This window comes from Anabrus simplex, chromosome 9 (assembly GCF_040414725.1).
Source record: "Anabrus simplex isolate iqAnaSimp1 chromosome 9, ASM4041472v1, whole genome shotgun sequence".
NCBI lineage: Eukaryota > Metazoa > Arthropoda > Insecta > Orthoptera > Tettigoniidae > Anabrus > Anabrus simplex.
In genome coordinates, this window is record NC_090273.1 from 87,176,817 (window position 1) to 87,193,899 (window position 17,083).

Consider the following 17,083-nt stretch of genomic DNA (forward strand, 5'->3'; position numbering starts at 1 on the left):
GTTCTCCCTTCAGTTAACGGAAGAAGAAAAATCGCATGGTTGGTTTCAACAAGATTCTGCCCCTGCTCATACAGCAGACGCTTCCCTTCTTACAATCTGAGAAGTGTTTGCAGACAGTGCTGGTCTATTTTCCCCTTGTTCTCCAGATCTAACAGTGTGGGAGTTTTAATTGTGGGATAAACTAAAAGAAAAATTGTATTGAAAAGATCCTCACATATTGGACGAACTGAAAGAAAATATTACGAATGTAACCAGAAAGATAACATTGGCAGAACTAACTCGCGTCAGCCAAAATGTGGTTACTAAATAAAATGCCTGTATAAGCCAGGAAAGACCACACTTCCATCATCTTTTATATAGTAAGATTTCATATAAGATCGTATTCACGCTTATAGCAGGACGGCCTCGCGCCACGTAAGTTCGACTGTGGCAGCTGCCGTAACGCAGAGTACAAACACCGAACGTTCGGTCAGGGTGAGAGATCCTGTATATTGAAGTTCCATTCCCGGAAGTATTGAACACATTGAGCAAACACTAATTTGCACTCATTCAAAGCTACGCCTTCTACAAGCTGTGAAGGGTCTTAGATTTAGAAACGCGCGGGTAGGGTGGAAGGACTATTAATAAGAACAGCCCGTGTGACAATATTTGTGTAAAATATCGTCTAATTGCATTTCCTCGTGCCTGAAGTGAAGTTTCACTTTTAATTATGGCGCTCACGAAATCCCTTGTGGTTTAATAAAACGTGCTGGAAGATATAAGGATACGCTAGCCTATTATCCATACAATATAACTAGCACGTGCAACTATGACACGTAATGCGTTTTGATTAATTTCTCGAATAACATTAATTTAAATATTTTTCAGGTACCCACCTAGGAAATGTTGTGTGCCGGGTTGTAAGTCGAATTATAATCGCAGTGTGATGTTCAGCAGAACCATATCAACATTTTCGGTTCCTAAACAAGTGGCAAGGGAAAAGAAATGGATTCGTGCCATTATAAAGTGCTCTTAACAGCTATCAAAAGTGTAGAGTGTGGGGTAGGTACTCTGCCGTGTCAGTTCAGCTCGGTATCATCCGGATAGTCTGCCTCAAGTCTTCTTAGAGAGCTATGTTGTTCTTGAATATTGTTCAATTGATGGAATCAGCTGTAATATATTGACGTTATCAAAACCTTCTAACATAATTTTACAACGAGATTCAATTTCAGATTGCTTTGTGTAGACTTAAATGCTATCGGATCTCCAATATGTGTGCTATTATTTCAGTTTTGCGTCGTATAGAATTGTTTTATAAACTATTATCAAATACACTACAGAGAATACGCGACACTTTGAGAGATATCGTAAGACATTGATTGCCAGCGCACCTAGCGGAACGACCTTAAAACTGACTGTAGAAGTAAAAGCGATCAGCTTATGCAGTGTGAAATTTTGATCTTGCATTGCGTTAGAAAGAAGATTTCAAAGAAAATGAAATTTATCCGCTGACAAAAGTTTTTGGAATTATAGTCATACAAGCACTGAACCATGTTTGGTAAGGTTTGTGCTGGTTTTGGCTGCAAAAACTTTTAACTTCTTCAGCTATATAAATATTTCTTCCGCTTTTCTCGAAACAAAACATTGTAAATTCCAATATTGTAAAATATTAGTGTACACATCACATTAGGTTCAGCATTTAGTTGACAAGTATTCTTATCTTAGATTAATTACATGAAAATAATTAAAACAAAATACATAAAACAAAAACTTTTACTACCACTTTTTCTAGATCTGTGGTGTAGCGGATGCGATCTGTGTCAAACATGTGGATATGGCCCTATTTTACGGCTGGATGCCCTTCATCACGCCAACTCTATATACAGGGATGTAATCACTAGACCTCGGAATTTAGGGAAAAGCCTAATTTGTTCTTGAATACAGAGCTTAAAATGAAGTTGTATTTACACGTTTCATGTATTAATAATGTTAGAAACGGTAGTTCTATAGTGCCTAAAAGTGCCTGAATTGACGTTAGAGCCTATATTTGCCTATATTCCTATACTGCCTATTTCCCCCTAAATCGGTTAACATGCTCTTAATATATTTAGAGAAAATACAATATTTGCTGACTCGTTTTCAGTGTCCTAAACAAAACCTTAAAATTGGAAAGCTGTAAACCACACATCCTGGAAAGCCATAAGAATATCCCGCAGCGAATACCTTCGTAGTCTGTCACGAGGCTGGAGACAGTGTCCACTGAAAAACTCTATTTCATTCTGTGAGAATATTTCGGTATTCCCGTTTGTTCAGTGTGTGAATTATGCCGGAACTGTCAGGTTCCAAGTCGCCTTTAATTAAAAAGTTACATATTTTTCCCCATTTCACATCGGATGTTAAAATTATATTTTTGTCGTTTGCAGCAAAAGGTGAGGGAAACTTGTTTTATATTTCCCCCTAAAGAGTTATTATCAATTTAGCAAAAGAAACATGATATTTTATTTGATGCTTATTAATATACGTAAAATTGAAACTGCCTAAAAATATTTTAGATCCTATTTGACAGCCTATTTAGGCAAACAAATAACATTTTAGCACCTAAAAATCCGAGGTCTAGTAATCACTACTGCAAGTTTCTGTGGCGGTTGGAAGTGTAGTGTGTTGTCCGAATATTAAGAGAAAGTGTTAGAACAAACACAAACACCCAGTCCCTGAACCAGAAGAATTAATTATACGTGATTAAAATCACCGATCGTGCCGGGAATCGAATCCGTGACCTTCTGAAGTGAAAGCCTCAACGATGACAATTCAGCCAAGAAATCGAACAAAACGAAATAATTATTGAGTTTCATTATTTCCATCAATTTTAGCATGCAACTTGTTTAGTTTCAATCTTACCACCTGACGTTTAAGGTCAGGCCGCCAGATCGCCACTGTCAACATGTCTCACAGTTTAGTATGGGAGAATGCGGAAGTGTCCAGTATTGTCTGTAGTGTATTTGCTATTATGTGTTGACGCTACGTTATATCGAATTACTTCCTCTCCGGTCAAGGCCTTGTTCTTCGCGTCTTCAATACTGCTGCTAATCAATCCTTGATATATGTAATTAATTAATTTAATTTAACAAATTGAATAATCATATATTTATCCGTTATCTTATTATCTAAACGCTATAAATATTCTTTCTTTCGTGAATTTGATTCTTTCTCAATAGCTTTAGCCAGCGGCCGTAGCCGTATTGAAACATCGGATCCCGTGAGTCTGAAGTTAAGCAACATTGGGCGTGGTCAAGATTTGGATGGGTTGCCACGCGCTGTCGGTGGGGGATAAGGGAATGGAGGAGCGGAAAGGACTGGCCACCCTACTGTACGTGCACTCCGGCTCAGGCACACCTCTGAGGAGGTTCGGACCTGCCTTCGGGCAGAATACACCCTTACCTTACAGTAGCTTTATGAGATTTAATGAGCTCGTCGATCGTAACGCATCTGCTTCCTTTGATTGCTTCTTTCATTTCTGTGTTTTCAGTAGCGTTGGTTTTAACAATTCGAATTCTTATTTTGTCTTTACCACTGCCATTGTGATGTTTGAACATTTCGACTTCGCGTTATACTGAACTTCCTTGACATTTTATTGAATTTATGCATTGTGATTAACTTCGTTATCGGTAATCACGTTCATCCCAACTCGATTGAGTTTTACTTCTGGAACAGTGGAATAGCACAATACTATTACATGCAACATTTTCTGTTATAATGGATAATAAAGAAAAAGTCACAACGATACATGATTATCTCTCTCTCTCTCTCTCTCTCTCTCTCTCTCTCTCTCTCTCTCTCTCTCTCTCTCTCTCTCTCTGTGATATGCCGTTTAGAGCTTTATAAAATAAAGGCAAGACCAACTATCACACCGTAACCCAGAAAAAGCATGGCAGACATCGGTGGGCGACATGAGAGGTTGAGGGGAAATTTATACACGTTTATTCCGAGTCATCTAAAGGAAACATCACAAGACCTAATTCAGGACACTTTTATTCTCCGTCCCGTGGAGTAGGGAAAATAATAGTAATCCACCAGCTGTAATAATCACATAACCACATTTCAGTAGAATTGTAGTGAAGATAAGGTATAATATATTAGATAGTATCTTGCCAGTTATATTCGTGTTTTTCTTCGTGTACGGCAATCCTTTCGATACTTAAGCATTTAACCAAACGCAGTGTAGTGTAGTGTAGATACATTGTAGTATAGATACAGTACATTTAGATAGTGCCGTATCTTGCCTGCTATATTCGTGTGTTATCTTTCGTGTGTATCTATTAGACCCTAATACTAATAGTAATTTGTCTAAGCATTTAGCTTCGTTGGTAATCTTTGAGTACAGTAGTTCTTGCAAATTTCATTTCTGTTGTGCTTAGTAGTGACCTACGGTACGGTACCGGTATCGTAATTAGGATACGTCTGAAAGTAGTTTAAAAATTACTGTAGTGTACTGTACAGTAGTATACGAGTAATATCCTATTAGAAATTAGTGTGCTTATTTTGTTATTGTAAAATATTTGTGTAGTACTGGTGTAGTAGAGGTATCCATAGAAACTCTTACTAAAATATTGTTGAAATTAGGATGGCAGACATCGGTGGGCGACATGAGAGGTTGAGGGGAAATTTATACACGTTTATTCCGAGTCATCTAAAGGAAACATCACAAGGCCTAATTCAGGACACTTTTATTCTCCGTCCCGTGGAGTAGGGAAAATAATAGTAATCCACCAGCTGTAATAATCACATAACCACATTTCAGTAGAATTGTAGTGAAGATAAGGTATAATATATTAGATATATAGATATAGATAATATATTAGATAGTATCTTGCAGTTTGGAATTGTGTAGTTCTTGTGTATTACTTTCGATATTCAGTAATTAACAGCAGTTTTTATCCTGTTAGGGGTTGTAGGATTAAAAAAAATAGAGCACGACTAAGTAGTATTGTAGTGTAGTCGTATATTAATTACCTTATTGTTGTGTAGTATCCCAGACAATATATCCCTCCGTTCATTTATTTTTTTGCAAATAAGTTACTTTATTTTTTAATTTAAAATTGTCCCCCCGTAAAGAATGGCTAAGGAGCGCGAGTGTACTTATTGTGGGTGTGGTGAGGCATTGAGGGGTATGAGGGAGGAGTTGGAAAGTTTGAGGGAGATAATTAGGATTCTCACAGAAGACAGGAAGGAAGATAGGACTCCCTCAAACAATGTACAGGTTACAGTAGGTGTACAAGAGGGAGGGGAAGGAAAGGGAGGAGTTGTAGAAGACAGGTGGTCTAATGTTCTAAGGGGAAGGAGATTGCAGGCCAAGGGCTCTACTCAGGATCAGAATTCAGGACAGGTGTCTGTGCGAAATTGGTACGAGTCACTCCAGGTAGAACAACAGAGGGAAGATGAGGGACAGGGAACTGTTGCTGAGATGCATGGAAGTAGGAGGAAGGGAAAAGGTAGGAAAGGGAAATGTAGAGTAGAGGATAGGAAAAGACAGGTGGAACAGGGTCATGGGAAGGAGAAAAGGGAGGAGGAAGTAGCTTCTGCAGCTATCAGGAAAGATAGGGCTGACCAGGAGGGGAGGGGATCAAATGAGGTGGGTAGGGTAGAGGCTCTGGTCATGGGGGATTCCATCGTTAGACACGTGGGGAAAGTGTGTGGAGGAAAGGGAACCAGGGTAGAATGTTATTCAGGAATTAGGTTGAGGCAGATGTTGAGGAAAGTAGAAGAGAGGGAGGAGGGGAAGGAGAAGGTGGTAGTGTTTCATGTTGGTACCAACAACGTAAGGCAAGCTGATATAAGTACCAACATAGTTGGAGATGTGTGGGATCTGGTAAATGCAGCACGGGTGCAGTTTAAGAAAGCGGAGATTGTTATTAGTGGAATACTGTGTAGGAGGGATACTGACTGGAGGGTGATTGGGGATTTAAATGAGACTATGGAGTGGGTATGTGGGAAACTGGGAGTGAGATTTCTAGATCCTAATGGGTGGGTAGGAGATGGGGATCTGCGCTCGGATGGCCTTCATTTAAACCGCAGTGGTACGTATAAGTTAGGAAATTTGTTTGGAAGGGTAATAGGGAGGTACGTTCAGGGAAACGGGATGGCCTAGGGAACGGTGATAAGGGAACAGGGAACTGGAAATCAAGTAGGGATGACATAAAATTGTTAGTGTTGAACTGTAGAAGTATTGTAAAGAAAGGAATAGAATTAAGTAATTTAATAGATATATATTTACCAGATATTGTAATAGGAGTTGAATCATGGCTGAGAAATGATATAATGGATGCAGAAATTTTCTCACGGCACTGGAGTGTGTATCGTAGAGATAGGATAGGAAAGGTGGGAGGGGGAGTTTTCATTCTGGTGAAAGAAGAATTTGTAAGCTACGAAAAAGTTAAAGATGAGACACATGAAATTCTAGGTGTAAGGCTGATTTCTAAAGATAATAGGCAACTTGATATATTTGGAGTGTACAGATCGGGAAAGGGTAGCACTGATGCGGATTCGGAATTATTTGATAGGATAGTCAGCTATGTGGGAAACGACATGGAAAGAAATGTGATTGTAGCGGGAGATCTGAATTTGCCAGATGTAAATTGGGAAGGAAATGCGAACGACAGGAAGCATGACCAACAAATGGCAAATAAGTTAATATGGGAAGGACAGCTGATTCAGAAAGTGATGGAACCAACCAGAGGGAAAAATATCCTGGATGTCGTGCTGATAAAACCAGATGAGCTCTATAGGGAAACTGAAGTAATAGATGGTATTAGTGATCATGAAGCTGTTTTTGTGGTAGTTAAAAATAAATGCGATAGAAAGGAAGGTCTTAAAAGTAGGACTGTTAGGCAGTACCATATGGCTGATAAAGCAGGTATGAGGCAGTTTCTAAAAAGTAACTATGATCGGTGGAAAACGGTAAATAAAAATGTAAACAGACTCTGGGATGGGTTTAAAGAAATTGTTGAGGAATGCGAAAACAGGTTTGTACCTTTAAGGGTGGTAAGGAATGGTAAAGACCCACCTTATTATAATAGAGAAATAAAGAGACTAAGAAGGAGGTGCAGACTGGAAAGAAATAGAGTTAGAAATGGCTGTGGAAGTAAGGAGAAATTGAAGGAACTTACTAGAAAATTGAATCTAGCAAAGAAGGCAGCTAAGGATAACATGATGGCAAGCATAATTGACAGTCATACAAATTTTAGTGAAAAATGGAAGTGTATGTATAGGTATTTTAAGGCAGAAACAGGTTCCAAGAAGGACATTCCAGGAATAATTAATGAACAAGGGGAGTGTGTATGTGAGGATCTTCAAAAGGCGGAAGTATTCAGTCAGCAGTATCTAAAGATTGTTGGTTACAAAGATAATGTCCAGATAGAGGAAGAGACTAAGGCCAAAGAAGTAATAAAATTTACATATGATAAAAATGACATTTACAATAAGATACAAAAGTTGAAAACTAGAAAAGCGGCTGGAATTGATCAGATTTCTGGGGATATACTAAAGACAATGAGTTGGAATATAGTATCATATCTGAAGTACTTATTTGATTATTGTTTGGTCGAAGGAGCTATACCAGATGAATGGAGAGTTGCTATAGTAGCCCCTGTGTATAAAGGAAAGGGTGATAGACATAAAGCTGAAAATTACAGGCCAGTAAGTTTGACATGCATTGTATGTAAGCTTTGGGAAGGCATTCTTTCTGATTATATTAGACATGTTTGTGAAATTAATAACTGGTTCGATAGAAGGCAATTCGGTTTAGGAAAGGTTATTCCACTGAATCTCAACTTGTAGGATTCCAGCAAGATATAGCAGATATCTTGGATTCTGGAGGTCAAATGGACTGTATCGCGATTGACATGTCTAAAGCATTTGATAGGGTGGATCATGGGAGACTACTGGCAAAAATGAGTGCAATTGGACTAGACAAAAGAGTGACTGAATGGGTTGCTATATTTCTAGAAGATAGATCTCAGAGAGTTAGAGTAGGTGAAGCTTTGTCTGACCCTGTAATAGTTGAGAGGGGAGTTCCTCAGGGCAGTGTTATCGGACCTTTATGTTTTCTTATATATAAAAATGATATGAGTAAAGGAGTGGAATCAGAGGTAAGGCTTTTTGCGGATGATGTTATTCTCTATAGAGTGATAAATAAGTTACAAGATTGTGAGCAACTGCAACGTGACCTCGAAAATGTTGTGAGATGGACAGCAGACAATGGTATGTTGATAAACGGGGCTAAAAGTCAGGTTGTGAGTTTCACAAATAGGAAAAGTCCTCTCAGTTTTAATTACTGCATTGATGGGGTGAAAGTTCCTTCTGGGGATCATTGTAAGTATCTAGGTGTTAATATAAGGAAAGATCTTCACTGGGGTAATCACATAAATGGGATTGTAAATAAAGGGTACCGATCTCTGCACATGGTTATGAGGGTGTTCAGGGGTTGTAGTAAGGATGTAAAGGAGAGTGCATATAAGTCTCTGGTAAGACCCCAACTAGAGTATGGTTCCAGTGTATGGGACCCTCACCAGGATTACTGGAAAAAATCCAAAGAAAAGCAGCTCGATTTGTTCTGGGTGATTTCCGACAAAAGAGTAGCGTTACAAAAATGTTGCAATGTTTGGGTTGGGAAGAATTGAGAGAAAGAAGAAGAGCTGCTCGACTAAGTGGTATGTTCCGAGCTGTCAGCGGAGAGATGGCGTGGAATGACATTAGTAGACGAATAGGTTTGAATGGCGTTTATAAAAGTAGGAAAGATCACAATATGAAGATAAAGTTGGAATTCAAGAGGACAAACTGGGGCAAATATTCATTTATAGGAAGGAGAGTTAGGGATTGGAATAACTTACCAAGGGAGATGTTCAATAAATTTCCAATTTCTTTGAAATCATTTCGGAAAGGGCTAGGAAAGCAACAGATAGGGAATCTGCCACCTGGGCGACTGCCCTAAATGCAGATCAGTATTGATTGATTGATGGAATGCAACTCATCTATATACTGTATATATATAAAATAAGAGTTTTGTCTCTACATTGCTCAGAATTAAAAAAAAGAATGCTAATTCTGTATCGCTCATGTCCACAGCTACTAGTAAAAATGCACGTTTTAATTTTCCGTAATGTTTGTCTGTCTGTCTGTCTGTCTGTCTGTCTGTCTGTCTGTCTGTCTGTCTGTCTGTCTGTCTGTCTGTCTGTCTGTCTATGTGTATGTATGTATGTATGCATGTATGTATGTATGTATGAATGCATGTATGTACGCGTATCGCGAGAAAACGGCTCAAGAGAATGTAATGAAAATCGGCATGTAAAGTTGGGGTATAGTCACTACAATCTAAGCTATGAAAAATGTTATTCATGCTGAGTGAAATGGTAGTTTAGGGGGAGGTCTACGATTTAATTCTCAAATATTCATGTTGTTAGTGGTCCTATCGATAAATATTAAAATACTAAAATTATATAGTATTTCGATCATTTATATCTTATACATTTTTAGCGTACTGGCTACGATAACAGATATATTCATAAATATGGATTTTTGTTGCTAAGTCCATATCAGCGCGGAGACACGACAAAATGGGTAAACAGAATTTAATGAAAATCGGTAGGTAAAATCGGGGAATAAGGAAATACAGTCTACGCTATAAATTATTTTATAAGACGCCCTAATATCAAAGAGCCGAAAGAAAACTAAATGCGAAGGCCTGCAATATAGAAAGCCCATAAAATTGATCAACAATAACATTACATTGACCATTGTGTGTTGTTATGTGCTTTGTGTCTCTGTCGCCGCTCATCTCCGACAGATAGGATTACTGCTGTATACCGAGTTTTTTAATTTGCCTTACGTCGCACCGACACTGTCTTTATGGTTTTACCATTGAGTGTTGTGATCTCCGATAGATGAGATAGCTGCTGCGTACGGAGTATAACAGCCTGCCTGAATATTAGCGGGAAGTAAATGGGAAGTTAATCTCTCTCTTCTTTAGCATGCCATCTCTCTCGTTCATAAATTTTCTGATATGAGGCGTTATAATTAATGAATAAACCTGAAGTCTGACGGTGTATGTCTTCGTATATCTGCATAATATATTTGGACTTTTCGTATTGTACCAGTAAAAGAGCCCGACTTTAAGATTTATTTTCAACGTAAGCATGGAATAGTTCTCAGGGCTAAACTGGATGAATATTACCTAGGTCTTGGTACAGGAGGCAGGGTCCTATCTACAAGAAACGTTTGAATCTGATTTGATGAGAGTTTGTTCATGTAATGCATATTAAATTGCACATCACCTCATGGTAGATAGGGGTTGTCTTCCACATTGTCTTTTAAATGGCCCGGGTCTCCAGCTCACCAGGCCGCACCGGCTGGAACACGTTCCCGAAGATGCCCAAGTACTCCGTCAAGATGCGGACGGACCATCCAGGTTGGTTGCATGGAATACGCCTCAAATTCCCGATGCTCGGGATGACCTCCGATGGTTCCTGACGATGTTGCAGGTAATCACATTACCCAAGTAGAATGAGGTTGATAGAATCAATGCCCACAAAACTCCGAAAATGTGTTCTTCGTCACTCGCAGAATTTATAAGTCAAAGTTCATGAAAACCTTGAATAATTAGTTTTCTCACCACTAGTAAAATCACTAGTAAATGTTCATAAAGACTTTCAAGAATTCACTCTTTAACACTCATGGAAATGACAAGTCCATGTTCATGAAGACTTTCACTAATGTTATAGTTCATCAATGGCAAAAATTACAAGTCTTTAAGTAATCACTGGCAAAAATCACAAGCCTATGCTCATAAAAACTTCGAATAAATTTAGAGTTCATCACTCGTGAATATTACAAGTCTTTGAATAATCACTGGCGAAAAGTTAGAGTCCAACACTTTTAAATATTACAAGTCTTTGAAAAATCACTGGTGAAAATTTAGAGTCCATCACTGATAAATATTACAAGTCTTTGAATAATTACTGGCGAAAATTTAAAGTCCATCACTGTAAATATTACACGTCTTTGAAAAATCACTGGTAAAATTTTAGAGTGCATCACTGGTAAATATTACAAGTCTGAAAAATCACTGGAGAAAATTTAGAGTCCATCACTGGTAAATATTACAAGTCCCATTTATAAAGACTTAGAAGAATTCAGAGTTCCTCAACACTCGTACATAAAGACTTCGAGGAAATTCAGAGTTCCTCAGTGAGACTATAACCACACGAAGATAGCCTCCGACGATTATGGCAGCGAGTAGAGCCACGCTGACTACTCGACTGTGACTGACTGAGATATCAGGCTATATTGAGCCCTCCTTATATTCGGTTTGCGGACATCTACGTCACATATGCCGTGAAGCTGGTTATCTCCTGAATCCCTCGACGGATTTTCTTGAAATTCAAGCATTGCGACGTTTATCTGATTCCCTTTAAAATGACATATTGCTCAAGTCGCTACCATAATTATTATAGGAGTTTTAAAATTTTTCTCCGTCGAATGTTCGGGAAGGTGTGACGCTTGAATCTAGAACATACGAGTTCGGGCCAGCTGCACGTGGCATGGCAGGCTGGTGATCTAATTAGCCCCTGCAGCTACGTCACACATACAGCTGTCCTCAGCTTGCTCGCTCGTCCCGCTGAATGTAAACAAACCAGGCTTGCACGGAGTAATACGCGTGATGATTAAATACAATTAACTCTCAAAAATATGCATGTACAGGTCGTAACCGGTACAATATGTGTTGTTGGACCATATGCACGGCATATTTTATACTTCTATGTTGGTAACATAGTGTATTCAACTGCCTGAAATGTGTACGTTAACGCCATCTATGCGCGCAGTGGAACTTGTAGTGAGTTTGAACGCTGATAGACAGATAGCGCGTGACTCGATAGACTGCTATGTGTGTTAGGCGCTTTAGGAACGTCTGTCTGGTAATTTCTCTTACATGAACCTTGGTCTGGTATTTGAACTCGCTGGAGAATGACGCTGAGAACTGGCGTATTAAACATGCCTAGTTTAGGCGTTGGGTGAAAAGCATTCTGTATCCCTTTCAGGGATTGTGAATTGCAAATAATAGATATTGCATTAGTGTTTGGTGTAAAAATTGTGCCGTATTAGTTTTAAAATGTAGTTTTTGCCTTGTGAGTGATAGTGATTGTTCAGTTGCTTAATTCATTATGGATTATTTGGTAATGTAGTTTTCTTCATTTATGTAAGTTCTACCCTTTTTTATTTTTTGATAAGTTTTTTCTAAATTTTTATGCGCCTTGTTGTTTGCTGTTATTATTTTTGCGAGGCGTAATTTATGTCGTTCATTTTCGTCGTGTATTTTGGAACCGTCGTAAGTGCATTGTGGTGTCCGATGAACTCTTGGTGGATTTTGATCGTTTCCCATTTTATTTTTCATATTATTTATTTTATTTCTGTTAAATTCTTGTGTGTACTACTCGTGACGTTCCCTTCATGTTGGTGTTTTCATTTTATTTATTGCTGCCCGTGCTTGTAAATTATGTCGGTGTTTTACGTTAAATTTTATTGTGACATTTTGTTCTATTTATTTTCATTATTTTAATACGGGTTAGTTTCTCCCATGTAACTACATTTTGAAATGTGCACCGAGCAATCTCTTGGCGATACTCATTTTCCAAACATTGTTAATATTATCAAAAATAATTTAAGGTAGATAGTTATTTTTGGGCTATTTGGTGACAGTAAAGTTCGGTATTATTCATTTTACGTGTAGTGTTTCTGTAGAATGTAAGGATATTGTTAATGGAGGGCTTTAATACCGTTCGTGTCATCATTCTTGCATTATTGAGTATCCTTAGCTCACCTGGAACCGTGTCTGGTCGCCATTGTTGATTATATGCTCTTATCTTTGCCTGTCGTTACGTAACTGTTGCATTATTATTATTATTATTATTATTATTATTATTATTATTATTATTATTATTATTATTATTATTATTATTATTATTATTATTATCTTATCTTATCACCTCTGGATGCCGTTGTGTACGGATCTCTATTGTTGTTGCTCTCTTACGAGTGTGTATTTGAGTGTGTGATTACTAACATTTTGTATTACCTGACCGGTTCTTTCTTGAAGTGTACGGCATATGAATGATGATTTCTCGTTTCTTTCTGTTTGTGTTTTAATATTTGTATTGTTTAATTTTACTATGCTATACGGTTCTATTTTTGTGGTATGCTAATGTGACTGATATTTTCCGTCAAGATTTGTCTTTGTGAATTGATTTGATGCGAAGCGAATTTGCATTTTTCTCCTTCTGCTATGCGTTCGGTGCGGTGAACCCTCCGTTAACAATGGTTCTTAGAAAATTTATTTATTTTTAAGTGTAAATAGCATGTAATATGGTTCATTTTAGGTATATTCAAGAAGCTTCTCTCTTAGTTAGGTCGTTAGGGTTAGTATTTCGTTTTATAAAAATAGTATTTTCTTAAATTTTGTACTATTTACATAAACTATTTATTTATTTATTTAAATTAAGAGATAGTATATTTATTTGTTAAAAATCTCACCTTAGGATTTATAAATTATTTATTCTAATTTAAAAAGCACTATATTTAACCAAATTTCTCTTCCTTTTTTAAAAAACGGGATGATAGATATGACTTATGTATTTATTTTTATTTACTTGAAACTTCAATTATTTCTTCTAACTAGATAATATTGATTTATTTCACCTATTTATTTGCTGCTAAAGATGTAATAGTTTGTATTACTTTTTGAATTAATTATAGTATAGTTGTTTTTGAAAAGGGTGTATAAATTTTTCTTGTAGATGCTTGTTCTGGTTCCCTTGTTGATCCCACCCCTTTTAGTTCCTTGGGAACTGGGTCCCTTGTGTTATATATTCACTCTTCCACATTTATTTTAAATATTTTCCTGTGTTTTGGTAGCATTTTGATTTTGTTGCTTCCTTGTTGTGATACCGCCTTCCAATGGTGTCACTAGCCGGACACCATTTTGATATCACTTGTGTGAGGGGGCGTGTCAGATACTACTGGTACGTAACACATTGGTTCATTGTAGCATTCCAGCTATTCAATCTCGACTCTGAGGCGGTGATTGGAATGAGCAATATGCTCATTTAACGGAATAATGGCAGAGGAGTATTCACGGCTGTCTGCGGCCTGGTCATTCCAGCACTGGAACTTTGGACTGTTAGATCGGCACCGTAGTACTGTTCGATAAAAGTGAGAAAATGTGCCGTTTTTCATTTGATCGAGTATTTTATATAATAATATTGCTTTTAATCGCTACATTCCTATTGACGTCATTGCAAAAACCTATGCTGACTTCAATTGGGTAAACCACAAATACAGTCTTCCTGAGAATTCCGTAGCGAAGCACGGGTACATCAGCTAGTTAACTCTAAATATGAATAATTAGACACCAAAAGTAGCGTTATCGCGTAATTTTATTGTAAGTCCAATTGAAATGTGAGAGGGAAAGTAACGAAGAGAAAGTCATTTTATCAACGTCAGGTTGTAACAAATTTTAATATCTAAAGCACTAGTCACCATGGCATACTATCCTCTTGTAATTTATTATTAAAACGTACCTATTTCTCATTTTCACTCAAGAGAAATGGGGTTAGGTTTCGTTTACGGAGCTCCGTTTTTAACACTGAAAATGATTCATTACATTATTCTTGCATCAGTTTAAAATTATTTTCGTCTCTCAAGCATAACTCTTGATCACAATTTTCCGGATTAGTTTTAACTTCGGAAGTTTACGTGGCACTCGAACTGGGTCACCATCTTCTATGGGTATATTATTATCTTCCCTAACAATAAATCTGGTATCAAAATTATTAATATACCCAACGATCATTACTCCAGTCCACTGGACCACGGAACGACTGTCGTTTTTTAACACGCTCGCGGCCTTCTCGAGGAGGATTTTGACAAGCGGTGGAGTGCTGCCAACCGCTGTACTTATGAATTAATGAGTGAGTGAACCTTCGATAACTGGTGGTGGTGATATTGTTACCGTACACGATTGGTGAGGAGTTGTTCTTGCCATGAGGACGTTAGGATAGGACCTGGACAAGACCATTGGTCTAGAGTGGTTCTTGGCGTGTGGACGGTTAGGATAGGATGTGTACAAGACCTGTGATATAGGGACAAGCAAAGGAGGTCTAGGGGCGTAAGCCCCCAAGTTAGAAGCAGCGAAGTGGCCCTAAGCCTATTAGATTTAATAATAGATATTTAATTGGGCACAATGTGCATTAATATAAGTATACAAAGTATTACACTGTCTCACAAAAGTCAGCAAAGAGGATGCATCTGCATGTGCTAGGAGTAAGTGATATTCGGGTAAGGGGAGATAACGAGGAAGTGATAGGAGATTATAAAGTGTACTTGACGGGTGTTAGAAAGGGAACGGCAGAGTCTGGGGTAGGGCTCTTTATCAGGAATACCATTGCACGCAATATAGTTTCTGTTAGGCACGTAAATGAGCGAATGTGGGTAGATTTGTCAATGGGAGGAATTAGGACAAGAATTGTGTCCGTGTATTCACCATGTGAGGGTGCAGATGAGGATGAAGTTGACAAGTTTTATGAAGCATTGAGTGACATCGTGGTCAGGGTAAACAGCAAGGATAGAATAGTGCTAATGGGCGATTTCAATGCGAGAGTTGGGAATAGAACTGAAGGATACGAAAGGGTGATTGGTAAATGTGGGGAAGATATGGAAGCTAATGGAAATGGGAAGCGTTTGCTGGACTTCTGTGCTAGTATGGGTATAGCTGTTACGAATACATTCTTCAAGCATAAGGCTATTCACCGCTACACACAGGAGGCTAGGGGTACAAGATCCATAATAGACTATATCTTAACAGACTTTGAATTCAGGAAATCTGTAAGGAATGTACGAGTTTTTCGCGGATTTTTCGATCTGTAGTGAACTAAGTATCTCTAGGCCTAGGGTAGAGAAAGTGAAATCTGTCTGCAAACGAATAAGAGTAAAAAATCTCCAAGACGAGGAAATTAGACAGAAGTACATGGATATGATTAGTGAGAAGTTTCGAACAGTAGACAGTAAGCAGGTTCAGGATATAGAAAGTGAATGGGTGGCATACAGGGATGCTGTAGTAGAAACAGCAAGGGAATGCCTATGAACAACTGTGTGTAAAGATGGGAAAAGGCGAACATCTTGGTGGAATGATGAAGTGAGAGCAGCCTGTAAACGTAAAAAGAAGGCTTATCAGAAATGGCTCCAAACAAGGGCCGAGGCTGACAGGGATTGGTACGTAGATGAAAGAAACAGAGCAAAACAAATAGTTGTTGAATCCAAAAAGAAGTCATGGGAAAATTTTGGTAATAACCTGGAAAGGTTAGGTCAAGCAGCAGGGAAACCTTTCTGGACAGTAACAAAGAATCTTAGGAAGGGAGGGAAAAACGAAATGAACAGTGTTTTGAGTAATTCAGGTGAACTCATAATAGATCCCAGGGAATCACTGGAGAGGTGGAGGGAATATTTTGAACATCTTCTCAATTTAAAAGGAAATCACCCTGGTGGTGTTGCAAACAGCCAAGCTCATGGGGAGGAGGAAAATGATGTTGGTGAAATTATGCTTGAGGAAGTGGAAAGGATAGTAAATAAACTCCATTGTCATAAAGCAGCAGGAATAGATGAAATCAGACCTGAAATGGTGAAGTATAGTGGGAAGGCAGGGATGAAATGGCTTCATAGAGTAGTAACATTAGCGTGGAATGTTGGTAAGGTACCTTCAGATTGGACAAAAGCAGTAATTGCACCTATCTTTAAGCAAGGAAACAGGAAGGATTGCAACAACTATCGAGGTATCTCATTGATTAGTATACCAGGCAAAGTATTCACTGGCATCTTGGAAGGGAGGGTGCGATCAGTCGTTGAGAGGAAGTTGGATGAAAACCAGTGTGGTTTCAGACACAGAGAGGCTGTCAGGATCAGATTTTCAGTATGCGCCAGGTAATTGAAAAATGCTACGAGAGGAATAGGCAGTTGTGTTTATGTTTCGTAGATCTAGAGAAAACATATGACAGGGTACCGAGGG

General features: G+C 38.2%; 1 protein-coding gene across 2 annotated transcripts in view; it reads right to left on the reverse strand.

Annotated features, from left to right (window-relative positions):
* The window catches only part of LOC136881323 (malate dehydrogenase, cytoplasmic), a 134,027-nt gene that overhangs the window by 68,277 nt on the left and 48,667 nt on the right, over positions 1 to 17,083 (reverse strand). The gene's annotated exons all lie outside the window — the stretch shown is intronic.